General features: G+C 44.2%; 1 non-coding gene across 1 annotated transcript; it reads right to left on the bottom strand.

Moving 5' to 3' along the window:
• Window positions 1-6,021: 6,021 nt before the first annotated feature.
• Window positions 6,022-6,095, bottom strand: trnat-agu (transfer RNA threonine (anticodon AGU)). Its single transcript has one exon. It is a non-coding gene; the product is annotated as a tRNA-Thr (tRNA).
• Between the last annotated feature and the right edge of the window lie 9,857 nt (window positions 6,096-15,952).

Here is a 15,952-nt window from a genome sequence, read left to right as displayed (position 1 = left end):
AAAGGGACCTGGGTGTCCTTGTTCATGAGACACTAAAAGCTAGTATGCAGGTGCAGCAAGCAATTAGGAAGGCAAATGGTATGTTGGCTTCCTTGAAAGCGTATTTGAGTACATGAGTAAAGATGTATGAAGTCCAGATGAGACCGCACCTGGAGTATTCTGTACAATTTTGGTGTCCTTATCTAAGGAAGGATAGACTTGTCATAGAGGGAGTGCAACAGAGATTCACCGGTCTCATCCCCTAGGATGGTGGGATTGTCTTATGATGAGAGACTGCAAAAACTGGGCCGTAATTCTCTAGAGTTTTGAAGAATGAGAGGTGATCTCATTGAAACAGACAAAGTTCTTACAGAGTGTCACAGGGTAGATATGGATAGGATGTTTCCTCTGTCTAGTGAGTGTAGAACAAGGGGACACAGTCTCAGAAAAAGGGCAAGCCATTTGAGACTGAGATGAGCAGGAACGTCTTTACTCAGAGGGTGAGAAATCTGTGGAATTCTTTATCCCAGAGGGCTGTGGAAGATCAATCATTGAACATATTCAAGACAGAAACCGATAGATTTCTAAATACTAACAAGATCAAGGGATATTGAGATAGCAGGGAAAAATGGCGTCGAGGTAGATGATCAGTCACGATCTGTTTGAATGTTGGAGCAGGCTCGATGGGCTGAATGGCCTAATGCCCCTATTTCCTATGAGCCTATTAATCCCAATAATGTACATCAGACGTGAGACCAAGTTAGGCATTACATACCAGTTCAAAAATCCCACAGAGATTAAGACTGAAAGATACAGTATCAATTCCATTACTACAAAGTGAAGGACTTGGAGCTTGCAGACCAGCCCATGTATAAGATTGAAAGTTATATTTTCATTCGCAATCGTTTTCACAGAGCTAAATATTAAATACCAATCCACAACTTGTACAGAACTACCAAATAAAACCTACAACTGTAAAATACAGTTAATCCATATTTTAAATTAAACACAAGGCAAACAAATATTGATACATTAAGAGAGCGGGAAACAGTGAGAGCAGAATGGAGCATAAAGAGCCCAGGAGAGGGAGCAAGAGTTCACTCGGAGAGCAGGGAACAGCGAGAGCAGGCCTCAAAAAAGGCAGAGGAATACACAATTAATGGAAGAACACTGAATGGTGTAGAGGAAGTGAGGGACGTTGAAGTGAATGTCCACAGATCCCTGAAGTAGCAGTACAGGTCAATAAGGTGGTTCAGCAGGTATATGGAATCCTTTCCTTTATTAACTGAGGTGTAGAGTATAAGGGTGACCTGGTATCCATGTCAATAAGTCACTGACAGCTAACATGAAAGTGCAGCAAGCAATTAGGAAGGCTAATAGTATGTTAGCCTTTATCGCAAGAGGATTTGAGTACAGGAGTATTGAATTCTTGCTTCAATTGTATAGAACCCTGGTTAGACTGCACTTGGAGTACTGTGTGCAGTTTTGGTTCCCTCCCCTAAGGAAGGATATTATTGCCATAGATGGAGTGCAAAGAAGGTTCATCAGACTTGTTCCTGGGATGGTGGGACTTTCCTATGTAGAGAGATTGGGGAAACTGGGCTGTATTCTCTAGAGTTTTGAAGAATGAGAGGTGAAATCATTGAAACCCACAAAATATTTAAAGGACAGTCAGGGTAGATGCAGCTAAGATGTTTCCCCTGGTTGGGGAGTCGAGAACCAGGGGACGCAATTTCAAAATAAGGGGCAAACCACTTAGGACAGAGATGAGGAGAAATGTTGTTACTCAGAGGGTTGTGAATCTTTGGAATACTGTAACCCAGAGGGCTGTGGAAGCTCAGTCATTGAGTATGTTTCAAGCAGAGATTGATAGATTTCTAAATACAAATGACATAAGGGAATATGAGGGAAGTGTGGGGAAAAGGGATTTGAAGTGGATGATCAGCCGTGATCATATTGAATGGTGGGGTAGTCTCGATGGGCTGAATGGCCGACTCCTGCTCCTATGTTCCTATGTTCCTAACTCCACATTATCGATGAGACACAGCCTCAGGCCGACTTGTCGGGTGTTGCAAACAGATAACACTGCTTCTGATCTTCACCAGAACAGAGAGTGAGATGTAACATTGATCATCAAACAGACTGTGAGAGAATACAACAGATGAAAACACATGGAGAGACACTGTGGAATAACAAATCGATTTGATTGGAATGTTGAATTTTGATTGGAATGGATAAAACAGCAGAAACAGCAGATTATATTGGGACAGAAAAGAGAAACTGATGGGAAGAAGGAAGAAAAGAAAGGACGGATCTGTTCACTTTTTTCAGTTTTTTCACTGGTCCATCAAGGCTGGATTAAAAAAAGATGCAAAAAACAGAGAATTTCACCAAAAAGGGAGATTAAATGCTGCCGAAACCTTCGATCGAAGGATGCCCCAACAGATCACCTGTTTAACTGTCTCCTCACTGGGGGATTTCAATCAATGAGCAATATAATTCTCTACTTTTCTTTTGTTAAATGAAACCACTACTGTCACTTGGAGTTAATATCCCTGTGTTCCAACTCCTGAATAATACAATTGTGAGTTTCGCGATATTTTCTGGACACATTCCCTGCTGAAAGAACTAAGAACTCTTTTCTAATTTTCACAATACACACTCATCAAGCCTCCGAAACTAGCATCCTTGGTGCTGCTCTCTCCTCCCAAACCTCATCTCATGTGACTGTTACATCATCACTCTGATTGTGGGAGGGGTTAATCCCACTGTAGAACAAAGAACAAAGAACAATGATAATTACAGCACAGGAACAGGCCCTTCGGCCCTCCAAGCCTGCGCCGATCCAGATCCTCTCTCTAAACATGTCGCCTATTTTCTAAGGTTCTGTATCTCTTTTCTTCCTGCCCATTCATGTATCTGTCTGGATACATCTTAAAAGACTCCATCGTGCCCGCGTCTACCACCTCCGCTGGCAACGCGTTCCAGGTGCCCACCACCCTCTGTGTAAAGAACTTTCCACGCATATCCCCCCTAAACATTTCCCCTTTCACTTTGAACTCGTGTCCTCTAGTAATTGAAACCCCCACTCTGGGAAAAAGCCTCTTGCTGTCCACCCTGTCTATACCTCTCATGATTTTGTACACCTCAATCAGGTCCCCCCTCAACCTCCGTCTTTCTAATGAAAATAATTCTAATCTACTCAACCTCTCTTCATAGCTAGCGCCCTCCATACCAGGCAACATCCTGGTGAAACTCCTCTGCACCCTCTCCAAAGCATCCACATCCTTTTGATAATGTGGCGACCAGAACTGTACGCAGTATTCCAAATGTGGCCGAACCAAAGTCCTATACAACTGTAACATGACCTGCCAACTCTTGTACTCAATGCCCCGTCCGATGAAGGAAAGCATGCCGTATGCCTTCTTGACCACTCTATTTACCTGCGTTGCCACCTTCAGGGAGCAGTGGACCTGAACACCCAAATCTCTCTGGACATCAATTTTCCCCAGGACTTTTCCATTTACTGTATAGTTCACTCTTGAATTGGATCTTCCAAAATGCATCACCTCGCATTTGCCCTGATTGAACTCCATCTGCCATTTCTCTGCCCAACTCTCTAATCTATCTATATTCTGCTGTATTCTCTGACAGTCCCCTTCACTATCTGCTACTCCACCAATCTTAGTGTCGTCTGCAAACTTGCTAATCAGTCCACCTATACTTTCCTCCAAATCATTAATGTATATCACAAACAACAGTGGTCCCAGCACGGATCCCTGTGGAACACCACTGGTCACACGTCTCCATTTTGACAAACTCCCCTCTACTGCTACTCTCTGTCTCCTGTTGCCCAGCCAGTTCTTTATCCATCTAGCTAGTACACCTTGGACCCCAAGCGCCTTCACTTTCTCCATCAGCCTGCCATGGGGAACCTTATCAAACGCCTTACTGAAGTCCATGTATATGACATCGACAGCCCTTCCCTCATCAATCAACTTTGTCACTTCCTCAAAGAATTCTATTAAGTTGGTAAGACATGACCTTCCCTGCACAAAACCATGTTGCCTATCACTGATGAGCCCATTTTCTTCCAAATGGGAATAGATCCTATCCCTCAGTATCTTCTCCAGCAGCTTCCCTACCACTGACGTCAGGCTCACCGGTCTATAATTACCTGGATTATCCCTGCTACCCTTCTTAAACAAGGGGACAACATTAGCAATTCTCCAGTCCTCCGGGACCTCACCCGTGTTTAAGGATGCTGCAAAGATATCTGTTAAGGCCCCAGCTATTTCCTCTCTCGCTTCCCTCAGTAACCTGGGATAGATCCCATCCGGACCTGGGGTCTTGTCCACCTTAATGCCCTTTAGAATACCCAACACTTCCTCCCTCCTTATGCCGACTTGACCTAGAGTAATCAAACATCTGTTCCTAACCTCAACATCCGTCATGTCCCTCTCCTCGGTGAATACCAATGCAAAGTACTCGTTTAGAATCTCACCCATTTTCTCTGAGTCCAAGCATAACATTCCTCCTTTGTCCTTTAGTGGGCCATTCCTTTCTCTAGTTACCCTCTTTCTCCTTATATATGAATAAAAGGCTTTGGGATTTTCCTTAACCCTGTTTGCTAAAGATATTTCATGACCCCTTTTAGCCCTCTTAATTCCTCGTTTCAGATTGGTCCTACATTCCCGATATTCTTTCAAAGCTTCGTCTTTCATCAGCCGCCTACACCTTATGTATGCTTCCTTTTTCCTCTTAGCTAGTCTCACAATTTCACCTGTCATCCATGGTTCCCTAATCTTGCCATTTCTATCCCTCATTTTCACAGGAACATGTCTCTCCTGTACGCTAATCAACCTCTCTTTAAAAGCCTCCCACATATCACATGTGGATTTACCTTCAAACAGCTGCTCCCAATCTACATTTCCCAGCTCCTGCCGAATTTTCGTATAGTTGGCCTTCCCCCAATTTAGCACTCTTCCTTTTGGGCCACTCTCGTCTTTGTCCATGAGTATTTTAAAGCTTACGGAATTGTGATCACTATTCCCAAAGTAGTCCCCTACTGAAACTTCAACAACCTGGCCGGGCTCATTCCCCAACACCAGGTCCAGTATGGCCCCTTCCCGAGTTGGACTATTTACATACTGCTCTAGAAAACCTTCCTGGATGCTCCTTACAAATTCTGCTCCATCTGGACCTCTAACACTAAGCGAATCCCAGTCAATGTTGGGAAAATTAAAATCTCCTATCACCACCACCCTGTTGCTCCTACATATTTCCATAATAATGATCTGTCTTCAGCATTAACCCTTTACATCCTCATACTGCACTGTCTGTCCAAAAAAATCGGTGGAGGGAACTTGTATTATCAAAACAGCAACAGCTGCCAATTGAAAATCAACTCAACCCATCAGAGAGAGACTGTCAGAGAACTTCCTGCATCCAGTCCTGACCCTGTCACATTAAGCAGTTGCTCACCCACTCTCATCAACACTGAACATTTTTACTGAGACCCTTCAAATAATGTTTATAAAAGGCTGCAAAGATCAAAGTTCACACAGTTGTATTAAATGCAACAAAGTTTAATATCTTCTCACCGTTTCTCGGTAACCACATGAGACATAGGTTTTCTTATTTGGTTCCTTTGATTTTTCTTGTTCCTGACTGACAAATATTCCAAACTTCAGATAAACCCTCCCACTTGCGTCATGTCCCAGTCTCGGTTAAAAGCAACACATAATGACACAAACACTCTGAAACAGAGAACACGGTCACACTTTCCTTCAGTGAGATTAATATCAAGCTGTTTTCCAGGTTGAATGTAACTGTGAACAAATTTATGTCAAAGAAGTTACCTTTGAAGTAGCAGCACCGAAATTCTGGACAAGGAGGATCAGCCATTCCAAACTCATATCCTTCACAAAGGCTGTTTTTTAATGTGATTGAAATTCATCATGTGTTTTGAATTCAAGTTCACAAGACACAGATGTCAATGTTGATAATAAAACTTTTCAAGCATGTTGCTACTGTGAAATAAGGCTCTGGTGGGAATTGAACCCAAGATCTCCTGTTCACTAGATAGGTGCTTTAACCAACTAAGCTACAAAGCCAGATCACAAGTGAGCACGCAATTGAAATCAGAGGAAGGCCTTGTAGATGGTGGGCAGGCTTTGGCAAGTCAAGAGCTGAGTTCGTCACGGCAGAGTTCCCAGCCTCTGACTCGCTCTTGTAGTTGTTGCTGTCGTTGTAATTGTAATAGGCAACCGTCCGTCTCGGAAGACGATGGGCTACACCCGGGGTGTACGTCACTTCTGTATTAAACATCGTTTGTTGTGGCTGTCGAGGACGACTCGTGAGTGACGATTCCTTTCGTAGCTGGTACAGATGAATATCATTGGCCCGAGGTCGACTGATAATTTTTCCTTCCTCTGAGCTCTCTTTCCCACCATCTGGTCATTTCTTTTGTCCTCTGCTTTTCCCATGGTCTTCCTGAATGCCTTTCTCCAGGAACTCCAGTCAGCAGAAAGGACTTCCCATGCATCGACTCCAATCCCAGTCAGCTTGAGATCTCGCTTTTCAGATGTCCTTGTATCACAGACGTGGGTGACCTGTTTGTCTCGTGCTGATAGCAAGCTCACCAAAGAGCATGTCTTTGGCAAAGCGACCGTCATCCATTCAGCACACATGACCCAGTCAACAGAGTCACCGCTGACTCAAGAGGGCAAGCATGCTGCGGATCCCTGCACGCTGGTGTACTACCGCATTCGGCTCTCTGTCCTGCCAGGAGATGTCCAATATCCATCTGAGACAGCGGAGGTGGAAGCTGTTCAGCTGCTTTTCTTGGCTTGCATAAGTTGTTGATGCTTCTCTACTATAAAGGAGGGTGCTGAGAACACAAGCATGTTACACGCGGAGTTTTGAATTTTCGATCAGTTTGCTGTTGGTTCACACTCGTCTTCTCAACTTTGACATGACAGCTGCAGCATTGACAATCCTGGTGCTGATTTCAGTATCAAGGGACAGATTGCTGGTGATTGTTGATCCAAGGTATGTGAAGCCGTTGACAACCTCTAAAGTGAGGCTGTCGATGTTGATGGAAGGTGGAGTTTCTACGTCCTTGCCAATGACTTTGATCTTCCTGATGCTGATTGTCAGTCCAAACTCCTTGCAAGACAGGGAGAACCGATATACAAGCTGCGGTTAATAAACTTCATTATGGGATGTTAGCACAGCGTCATCAGGAAACAGCAACTCACAGACCAAGAACTGACTCATTTTGGTCTTGGTGCGCAGTCTTGCCAAGATGAACAGCTTGCCATCAGCTCTGGTATGCAGGTGGACACCCTCATCTGAGTCACTGAAAGTTTAAAATAGCAGCATGGAGAAGAATATGCCAATTGTAAGGGATGTGAGCTGTGAGGAGGTTACAAGGAGGTTTCCAGGGGACTTGGACAGGATAAGTGAATGACATGACAGATGGAATATAATGTGAATAAGTGTGAAGTTATCCACTTTGGTAGAATAAACATAAAGACAGAATATTTCTTAAATGGTGAGAGGTTGGGAAGTGTTGATGTCCAAAGGGACCTGGGTGTCCTTGTTCACGAGACACTAAAAGCTCGCATGCAGGTGCAGCAATCAATTAGGACGGCAAATGGTATGTTGGCCTTAACAGGAGGGGTCATGAGTACAGGAATAAAGATGTCTTGCTGCAATTGTATAGAGCCTTGGTGAGATCGTGCTGGAGTATTGTGTACAGTTTTGGTTTCCTTATCTAAGGAAGGATATACTTGCCATAGAGGGAGTGCAACGGAGGGTCACCAGACTAATCCCTGGGATGGTGGGATTGTCTTATGAGGAAACTGGGCTTGTATTCCTTAAAGTTTCATTTAAAAGGCCATTTAAAACTGAGATAGGGTGGAATTTCTTCACTCAGAGGGTGGTGAGTCTTTGGAATTCTCTACCTCAGGGGTTTGTGAAAGTTCAATCATTGAGCATGTTCAGGACAGAAATTGATAGAAATCTTGATACTCATGACATCAAGGGATATGGGGATAGCGCGGGAAAGTGGTGTTGAGGTAGATGATCAGCAAGGATGTAATTGAATGACAGATCAGGCTCGACAGGTTAAACTCCCTCCTCCTACGTTCCGAAGAGAGTTTGCACCAGGACACAGCCCTGTTTTACCCCACTGCTGATCGTGAAAGTATCTGATGTTGCTCCATTGTAACTGACGGAACTGTGCATGTTCTCATGGAAAGAAGAGATGACGCCCAAGAGTTCAGGAGGGCAGCCTAGTATCCACAGCAGTTTGAAGAGTCTGTCTCTGCTAACATGATCGAAGGCCTTGGTGATGTCTATAAAGACAATGTAGAGTTGTCCGTACTGTTCACAGTACTTCTCCTGTAACTGCCGAAGTGAGAAAATCATGTCGACTGTCGATCTACCAGCTCTGAAGCTGCACTGATGTCAGGGTCTGCAATCTGGTCAGAGCAATGTGAGCAAAGACCTTCCCCACAATACTTAGCAAGGAGATGCTTCGGTAATTGCTGCAGTCACTGCGATTCCCCCTTATTTTTGCACAAGGTGACAATATTTGCATCACGCATGTTTAGAGGCACAGATCTCCCCTTCCAACAGAGACACAGAAGTTCATTGAGATGCGACAGCTGTGCTGCTATTCCACTTTTGATGATTCCAGGTGGAATACCATCATTTCCCAGGGCTTTACCACTGGCAAGACGGTCAATGGCGTTTTTGAGCTCCATGGTGGTGTCGCTGTCCAACTCCTCCATGACAGGGAAGTCTGGAATGCTGCTGAGAGCTACTTCAATTACAATGTTCTCCGTTATGTAGACTTCAAGGTAATGCTCCACTCACCTTTATATCTGCTTGTTAGGTTCAGTGATGATTGTCCCTGTCTTTGTCTTCAAAGGTGCTGATTTAGTTACTGCTGGGCCGGTTGCTTTCTTAATTTTTATTTTATTCATTCATGTGATGTGGTCATCACTGGCTAAGCCAGCATTTATTGCCCATCCCTCATTTCCCTTGAGAATGTGGTGGTGAGCTGCCTTCTTGAACCGCTGCAGTCTATGTGAGGTAGGTACACCCACAGTGCTTTTCGGAAGGGAGTTCCAGGATTTTGACCCAGCAACAGTGAAGGAAAGGCGATATAGTTCCAAGTCACGATAGTGTGTGGCTTGGAGGGGAACTTGCAGGTGGTGGTGTTCCCATGAATTTGCTGCCCTTGTCCTTATAGTTGGTAGAGGTTGCGGGTATGGAAGGTGCTGTCTAAGGAACCTTGGTGTGTTGAATTCCTTCATATGTCCCTCTAGCATCCCCCAGATTCAGCGGCAGATTGTATGCTGTTGCAGAGTTTTAACCAGTATTGATTGGTGCAGTGCCGAGCAGTCTGCAGAGACTTGTTTCTGGCAGCTCTGAGAGCATCTAGAGTTTGTTTGCTGGGGACTTGTTTGTAGTTCATGAGGGCTCTCTTCTTAGTTGCAGTAACTGACTCCATTTCAGTCCAATAAGCCTCAAACCAGTCAGCATTCCTCCCATCTCTTTTCCCATGCACAGTGAGTGCAGAGTTATAGATGGTGGCGTGCAGATGATTCCACTTTGACACCGCACTGAGGCCTTGCGTGTTTTCTGAAAGAGCCTGATCGAGGATGTTGAGGAACTCCTGGGTCCTTTCTGGGTCAGTGGTTCGGCTAGTGTTGATCCGAGAACGACCTTTCTTCTTGGATGGGTGAAGCTTCCTTGGCTGAAGCCTGACCTTGCTACACACCAGGGAGTGATCAGTGGCACAATCAGCGCTGTGATAGCTGCGTGTGATGAGGATACTGCTGAGGGTGGTACGTCTGGTGATGATAATGTCTAGCTGGTGCCAGTGGCATGATCTCGGACGTCTCCAGGACACCTTGTGGCACAGCTTGACCTGGAAATAGCTGTTCGTCACACAGAGTCCATGGTGACAGCATAGCTCCAGAAACCTCTGTCCATTTTTGTTCATCTTGCTAATCCCCTGGTGCCCTCTGCTCATTGGCCAAGCTGTAGTCAGTACCCAAGCTTGCGTTGCAATTCCCGAGAAGATACAGTCCCTCAGTGCTGGGAATTCTACTGATGGCAGTGTCAAGTGTCTCATAGAATTGATCCTTGACATCTGGGGTGGAGGTGAGTGTCGGGACATAGATGCACATGAGATTATCTGGACCCGCGCTTGTTGACAAGTGAAGGGTAAGATGTCACTCTGAGCCAACTGTGGGGGGTTCACTCATTGCAAGGAGCGTGTTTTTTTACTGTGAAACCCACTCCATGCTCACGAGTTGCCTCTTGGGCTTTCCCCTGCCAGAAGAAGGTGTAGCGTTTCTCTCTGAGGGATCCAAATTGAATGAGTCTAGTTTCTTGCAGCACAGCAATGTCCACATTGCACCTTGTGAGTTCCTTGTCAATCACAGCTGTCTTGTGTGTGCGATCAACCTGCAGAAGGTTGTCGGTAATGCCAGGACACATAGTCCTTACATTCCAGCTTGTGATGCGAAGCACTGGTGTCTTCTTTGTTGAGTTTGTCTTGCCTGGTGCATAGATTATCAATACGCCAGTTGAGAGATATCTCTCTAAGCTGCAAGCACCCATTGAAGCAAGTAGGTCGTGGCAGGACAGCACCTAACTGACTGGGGGCTGCACAGCTTGGAGTAGGTGGTAGTTATCTAATGAGACGCGATGATCTCTCCCACTGTCAAAAGTAACCCCTGGTGCTCATACCCTACACCAATTGAGTGAGAGCTTATAATCGGTAATTGTTTCTTCCCATGTTTTGCTAATGTTTAACCACGAAGCTGGAGTGTTCTCTCCAGGGCACAGGCCTGGGCAAATAGTATGGAGACACTGAGCATCAGGACCCCCTCTCAGCATTGCTAGTATTGTCCAAAGGAAAGGAAAAAAACAGCACTGTTTGGTACCAGCTCTGCTGTAGGAGTTGCTGGAAAACTACCTGATAAGTAACAGGTAACCGCCTACGGGACTCCACTCCAGATTTACTGTCCAGGTTTACTCCTTCAGCCTTCTTCTCTCTCAAGACACCCACAAGGAAATGAGACTTTTTGCCCAGAGATGGGGCTCTGTTTCTTGGCATCAGGATGGAACCACACTCCAGTGGGCCTGCATGACATGCACAAGGATATCACACACTGCCCCATCCCAGGGACAGCTCAGAGAGATACCCTGATGATAATACACCCCACAGGAACATCACAAACAGCCCCCTCCCTAGGACAGCTCAGGGTCAGACACTGCACACACTGCAACAACAGTGACATTACTGTATTAGTCCCTCCATTCTGAAAAACAAGCATTCACCCTACTTTATGCTTTCCGTCTCTCAGCCAATTTTGTATCCACGCTGCCACTGCCTCTTTAATCCCATCTGCTCAAATTTTGTTAACAAGTCTATTTTATGGCACTTTTTCAAACCCAATTTTGAAGTGCAGACACACACCATCAACCTCACCACCCTGGTCAACTCTCTGAAACTTCATCAAAGAAATTAATTAATTATTTAATTCATGCATAATCTTCTGTTAAACAATCTGTACTGGCTGTCATTTATTCGCCCATGTTCTACCAAGTGCCAGTTAATTTTCTCCTGGATAATTGTCTCTAAATGTTTCCCCACCACTGACATTAGACGAACTGGTCTGTAATTCCTGGGTTTATCTCTCTTTTTAACCAGGGCTGCAAAATTAGCAATCTTTGCAGACTTATCTTTCAGTTCTGGAAAGTCTATTGTGGACAATCTCTTTGGGCATGACTTTAACCAATTAAAGCAACAGGATACTTGATTAATAAGTCCAGAACTTTTATTGAGAGTAAAATAGTACTTAATAATTGGAAGGAAAATTATCTTGAACAAACTTGGGGAATATAACTTTACAGCTCTGGCAGGTGTGTGGACTGGTCGAGCTTGGTCTCAGAGTGTCACGGTCCTCTTTGTCCACCCTAGATCCCTCATCAGGTGGAGAACTTGGTTGATGATCTGAGCCTTTACCCCTGAGATCTTCTAGTGTTCCTGCACACTGAAACCTTACAAGATCCCTACTTTTAACCCCTGGATGGCCATCACACCACCTTGTAAAATAATAAGTGGTCTGAGCTGTTGCTAGGTACATTTAATTAATGATGTCTTCCACTAACAGCCAACTGTCCTCAGAATCTCAGACATGAGTACAATGGAGTGGTTTCACGCTGTCTCCCAATCTGATCTGAAACAAGTTTCCTATTCATTAAATCGAGACTCTTGAAAATGCTGGAAATACTCAGCAGGTCTGACAGCATCTGTGGAGAGAGAAACAGAGTTAACGTTTCAGATCTGTGATCTTTCATCAGAACTGGGCTGAAATTGTCTGAGGGACTGAGATTGTGGAATCAATTTCAGGACCAAAAACATTTTACTCTGCAAGGATGGGAAGATGGTGATTATTAAGTATAGTGCAAGAATATAGATGCTTTTACATTATTTGAATCAACATTGATTTAAACTTTGTGCTCACGAAACCTATCTTTTGATCAAAATGACACTGATAACAATGGAAAAAGCAACACATGCATTTCACGACCACAGGACTTTGTAAAGCCTTTTACAGCCAATGAAGGACTTACAAAGTGTAGTCACTGTACAGTACAATACAATACCCTACAATAGGGATATTTCACATTCGAGTCACGCAAGTGCCAGGCAATGACCATCTCAAACAAGAGAGAATCTAACCATCTCCCCTTGACATTCAACAGCATTACGATTGCTGAATCCCCCACTATCAACATCCTGGGGGTTACCATTGACCAGAAACTGAACTGCAGTAGCCATATAAATATCATGGCTGCAAGAGCAGGTCAGACACTAGGAATCCTGCGGCAAGTAACTCACCTCCTGACTCCCCAAAGCCTGTCCCCTATCTACAAGGCACAAGTCAGGATTGTGATGCAATACTCTACATTGCCTGGATAGGTGCAGCTCCGACAACACTTAAGAAGATCAACGTTATCCAGGACAAAGCAGCCCACTTGATTGGCGCCTCATTCACTATATTCACTCTCTCCATCACCAAAGCACAGCGTGTACCATGCACAAGATGGACTGCAGCAACGCAGCAAGCCTCCTTACACAGCACCTTCCAAACCCGTGACTTCTATCACCTGGAAGGACAAGGGCAGCAGATGCATGGGAACACCACCACCTGCAATTTCCCCTCTGAGCCACACACCATCCTGGAATTGATACCATATCACCGTTCCTTCACTGTAGCTGGGTCAAAATCCTGGAACTCCCTTCCTAACAGCACCACATCGACTGCAGTGGTTCAAGAAGGCAGCTCACCACCACCTTCTCGAGGGAATTAGGGATGGGCAATAAATAAAATTAAAATCAATAAAAAATGACAATATCCTGTCATCCCCAAAAGTAGAAAATACATATGAAAATGAAAATATAATAAAGCACAGTCAGCATGGATTTCACAAGGAAAGAGTTGATTAACCTTAACTTTGAAGAATCAACAGCAAGAGTAATACAGCAGATGTAGAAGAGTTTAAGTTAATAAAGCCTCATCCTTTTAAGTGCTTGAACCAACAAATTGTGGGTTAACAAACAAGCACACTAACTGACAGAGCTGGGTGTTGTTCTTTCTAGATTACCCTAAAGCAGGGTGTCAATGAGTTAAATCTTCAGGTAGCTGCAACCAGTATAGCCATTGTCCACGATCAGTTTTACTGTTACAAATAAAGGGTGGAACATTCATTGTGAATCTATAGAAACAGTCTGGTCCTGCACACTGCAGACACATCCACGTCATCACCAACCAACTCTCCGATAATTGATGCAGTTATTTGACTTTTCCCCATTAGCTCCATGGAATTAATTTTGAAAGATTTTAAATTCCAAGAAGTTTTGTTAATATTGAGCCCTTGAGAAGAAATTATTCCCTGACCACAGTGGAGAGAGCATTGAATATAAAACAGTAGACTACCAGGTAACACAGTGAAATCTTATCAGCTAATCTATAATTGCTTAGTTTTCTTACTTTTGCTCTTGTTATTTGGTTTTTCATCCTTTTCAGTTCCTGACTCCGGATATTATTGTGATTAAATGTGAAAAGATGCACTGTGTCTCAGCCCCGGTATATTGGCTCTTTCTCTGTACAGTGCTGTATACACTCAGATACTGACAGTGTCTCTCCCTCCCTCAATTTTCCAGCCCTGACATTGCAGAAAGCGCTGTTCAAAGTTACACATTCTGACTGTTTGCAGTTGATTAGTGAGAGATTATTAACGTATCTTTCTGCAGCGCTGCCTCGGTTAATAACAGCAGATCGAAGTCCCATTTCAGATACAGAAACAGATTCATCAATTATTCACTCTTTCCCAGATTGAGTGAGGCCGGGACAAGCAGCAACATTCCAGCCCCACACTCTGCAATTACCCAGCACCAGCAGAAAGCAGTGAATACAGATTCAATCAGTGGGTTAATGTCCATTACCGGGATGCAAGATTCCACGGCCCAGGACAAACATCCCCATACACCGAGAACAAGCTCAGGAAAACGCGGGGGAGTTAATATCTCAATCACTGATCATTCCAGCAACATTGAACAAGTTCTTGAACTGAGTGAACCTTTCAAAGTACAGAAGTGATGACGAGGTCAAAAAGGTCTGAACAGTTGAGGTGACTGAGCGGTTTCAGCTTCTCTGTTCAGGTTGCAGCTTTCACTGGAGGCTTGTGTTTAAATCCCACTTCCGACAACTTGATTTTCAGTTACTTTGCAGAGCTTCCTCGAAGGTTTGAGGCAGAGTAAATACTGAGGAACTGTTTCTAACTGCTGAACGGTCAATAACCGAAGGTTACAGATTTAAAGAGACTCACAAAACCAGAAGGAACATGAAGAAAAATTCCTTTCTGCAACGTGTGGTTAGCATTTCAGTTATGTGGTTAGATTGGAGAAGCTGGGGTTGTTCTCCTTCGAGAGGAGATTTGATAGAGGTGTTCACAATCATGTGGGGCTGTGACAGACCCGATAGAGAGAAACTGTTGGTAGAAGGATTGAGACTCAGGTAAAAGCTACGGCTCAGTTGGTCACACTCACCTCGAAATCACAAGCTTCTGGGTTCAGATTTCATAGCTGACGCTCCAGTGCAGCACTGAGGGTGTTTAAGGTGCTGCCTTTCAGGTGTGATGTTAAACCAATACCTGGTCTGCATGTTTGGATGAATGTAAAAGATCCCATGCTGCAATTTCAAACAAGTGAAGAACAATTCTCCCTGGTGTTGTGATCAATATTTTCCTCTCAATCAGATGAGTTGGTCATTATCACATTGCTGTTTGTGGGTATTAGCTGCTGCATTTCTGACATTACAACAGTGATTACACTTCAAAAGTATTTCATTGTCTACAAAGTGCTTTGATATATCCAGTGGTCTTGAAATATGCTATATAAATACAAGTCTTTTCTTTCTTTATCACAACACATTGCTGTGTAAAAAATGGTTCTTCATGTCACCTCTGGTTCCTCTGCCAATCATCTGATCTGTGTGTCCTCTGCTTACTGACCCTTTTACCACTGGAAACAGTTTCTCCTTATTTAAACTATTGAAAACCTCCATGATTTTGAACAAATGTGTCAAATCTCTTCTGAATTTTCTCTGCTGCAAGGAGAACAACCCCAGCTTCTCCAATCTCTCCACATAACTGAAATCCCTCACCCTGCTACCATTGTGGTAAATCTCTTTTTTATTCTTTCCTGGGATGTGGGCACTGCTGACACAATGTGATTCCTGTCAATGCAGCGGCCCGCTGACATCATCGGACTGTGCCAAGCTGTGCATAGGCACAGCTACATCTTGCCAGGATTAAGTGGAACATGCGCAGGATGATGTCATGGCGCAGCGACAACGTCATCACATATCCGCGCCTG

The sequence above is a fragment of the Heterodontus francisci genome, chromosome 50 (genome assembly GCF_036365525.1).
Source record: "Heterodontus francisci isolate sHetFra1 chromosome 50, sHetFra1.hap1, whole genome shotgun sequence".
Lineage (NCBI taxonomy): Eukaryota > Metazoa > Chordata > Chondrichthyes > Heterodontiformes > Heterodontidae > Heterodontus > Heterodontus francisci.
This window is presented reverse-complemented; position numbering and strand designations above follow the sequence as displayed.